Source organism: Ischnura elegans, chromosome 1 (assembly GCF_921293095.1).
Source record: "Ischnura elegans chromosome 1, ioIscEleg1.1, whole genome shotgun sequence".
In the NCBI taxonomy this organism is placed as follows: domain Eukaryota; kingdom Metazoa; phylum Arthropoda; class Insecta; order Odonata; family Coenagrionidae; genus Ischnura; species Ischnura elegans.
Genome location: NC_060246.1, coordinates 36,549,316 through 36,552,275, shown reverse-complemented (window position 1 = coordinate 36,552,275; position 2,960 = coordinate 36,549,316). Strand labels below are relative to the sequence as shown.

General features: G+C 36.4%; 1 long non-coding RNA gene across 1 annotated transcript; it reads right to left on the bottom strand.

The window, feature by feature from the left end:
- Positions 1–245: 245 nt before the first annotated feature.
- LOC124158806 lies at positions 246–590 on the bottom strand. The gene is made up of 2 exons (XR_006864873.1): positions 359–590; positions 246–286 (listed from the first exon to the last, which is right to left on the bottom strand). It is a non-coding gene; the product is annotated as an uncharacterized LOC124158806 (long non-coding RNA).
- Positions 591–2,960: the final 2,370 nt, after the last annotated feature.

The following is a 2,960-nucleotide window of genomic DNA, read 5'->3' as shown; positions in this document are numbered from 1 at the left end:
ATCCATTCTTTCTAAATAATCATCAACATCCAACTTATCAGCTATTTGGCTCTCGCATAATTTTATCCATTTATGTTATAAAAGCTGAGCATTGTCAATTTTCGTCTTTATTCTCAAACCACCGGATACAGCTCTTATTGGCCATTTTACACCGGGGTGTTCAACAAACGTAACAAGTAAAAATACACAAACGACCATGCCCTGCCAATGTATTGCTCCTTCTTTGGCAGTAAAATTATTTTTTAGTTTTCCGTTGTTTATGCTTTCACTTTCTGAAAAGTAAACACTGATAAAAAAACATTATATATTACAAACAATAGAATCAAAATTGGTTCCAGTTACTTATGAGGTTACTTACCTTCACAAATTGAAGAAGTATTTCCTTATGTTGTTTAGTTGTATTAATTTATATCAGCGGTATCTGAATTTCTGCTGTCGATTGTTTTGTAAATATTTGTAGGCTCGGCGTTAACAACGGCCGTATTTACGTCCTAAACCCGACGTTGCCACGTCTATCGCTCGGGTTGAATCTAGATAGCAACACTCGAAACCGACAATCGGCTAGAAAATTTCAAGCACACCAAATCCCGAGCAAAAAGATTCCGATACGGATTGAGAGATCGGGATTATTCCGTGCCGGAATTAATCCCGAGCGATTCAAGCACACCCCCCCTGGACCGGGGAAACCTACCCAGGCGGGATTCGAACCCGCGATCTCTTGTTTGGCAGGCGAGAACGTCACCCCGCCGCCACCGAGGCCGGCAAATTTTTCTTCATTTGAATCAACTTCGCGCTCATTATCACCTTTGCTCAAGCCATCAGATACTCCGTGCACTCATTACCACAAGAGAAAACTTTAATTGAATAAACCATATCGATAGTTCCAACATGCAACGCTTTTTGATTTCGTTCACTTCTATGAAGAGTTGGAATTTCTTTTCCGATCTCCTTTTTCAAACTTTTGAAAGGCATTAAACTCCTTTCTCCCGCAAAAATCTTTCCAATCTGTAATTCTCCTTAGAGAAATAAATTCACTATGCATAAAAACGCTATGAGCAGGAATACTCGTTATGAATCCAGCTGTTTAAAATCTGAGTAAGGGCTGCTGTTACATTAAATTTTCAGCGCGTTGGGGGAGGGAAGGCTCTTTCTTTATTGGACTCTCAGAGGGTAGGAAGGATGCGGCGATTGAAATGGCATGGGCAGCGCCTGACGATTCCATATTATTTTTTAAAAATTTTATCACTTGCTTTCGCCTTGTGTCTATCGCAGGTGCTGGACGGAAATTTAGCCGTCGAATCCATCCTACCTCTTCAAACCCACACACAAAGTCAATAATTCTTCAAATCTATGTTCATCAGGTAAGGAATCGCACAAAAGAGTGCCTCATAGCTTTTTATTCGAGAAATCTGAAAAACTAGCCAATCCATACAGATAAATAAGATCTGATCCTTTTCACATCGATTTGCATCCTATATTACAACCTTTGGCTGAAAATACCGAAATTTCGACAGTGAACATGAGTAGGTGATTCATTTTGTTTAGTCGAATTGATTTTGGTTATAGATGAGACAATTGTTTTTTGTGATTACTAGCGGTAGTAAAACAATATTATTGTACGTATATTTCAATTTTTCATGGAATGTATGGCTTTACAGGATGCCTCAAAAATTCCTCGCTGTATACAAAATGCAATCCGCTAAAAATTACAACCTTTATATCTATTTCAGAAAAAAACGATAAGACGCAGGCCCGTTTTTCACAAAAAAACCGTGAAAAGATTACCGAGATAGGATCAATTCAAGGTGAAACCAGATCAAAACCAAGATGGTGCTGAAATCCGAAGAAATGTGATACATATCAGTGAAAATTGGCAATAATCCGCTCCAATAATGATGTACAGGCCACTTATCCACCTTTCACATATCTCGGATAGTGACTGCCAACATTTCTACAAAAACGAATGAAAGTTTCGTCTTAATCAAGTGATGTATTTCAGAAACGGAAAAGAAAAATATGTGTTGCGGGTTGCTCACTGCTCATTGTCTACAATGCAAATGACAACTTCTTGATACACCTTTAACTGCCATTTATTGGATAAAAATGACTATAAAAGTGAAATTACAGTTAATTTATGTTTGTATAAAACAATTGCCATTATGTCCAAGATTCAATGACGGATTTTAGTTCTTTTTCGAGATTTTAAAGTTCGAGACAAAAATTCTAACAGAAAATAGAAACTGTTTTGGAAAATATCACATCTCTCATATCGAAACGGATTTACCGAGTATTGCGAATTCCTTCGATAAAAGTGGGAAACTTAACATCATTTTTCCCAAGGTCTTCTTGTACATACGAGTAGTGATTGTCCAAATTTTTGACACCGTTCTTCCCTCCACTGTGTGTCTGTAAACACAATTTAAATCAAATTCTAGTGCAGGGTAGACTTTTACGAAAATTTAATTGAAGTTGATTCTTTAATTGAAAAATATATTAAGCAAGTTGGCATCAAAAGAAAAATATTCTTTCACTGAATACCACCAGCATTTTATGGACATTTTTAATTCTAGACGCAAATAAAATTCGTAGAAGAATATTTGTGCTTATTTTTCAACAAAATTCTTGCTATTTGAAATCAATCGAACCGTTAAAAATCTAATCTAAATATATTGTAATTTAATTTAATTACAAACGGATATCTCATAAAAAAATTAGTAAAAGAAATTTAAAATAAACCCGGTCACAAGTGCAGTGCACTGCAATCGGTCATATCAGAATGTGAAAATACGTGTAAATTAGGCAAAAGAAATGAAAGCATAACTATTGTTACAGAGACTATATACACCGAAACCTACGGTGTGAGATACCATAGGGGAACAATTCCCCTTACTATGAGTGAGAGAGAGTTACGCCTGAGCCCAATAATTAGTATGGGATGAACTCCATCCTCACCTATCAAA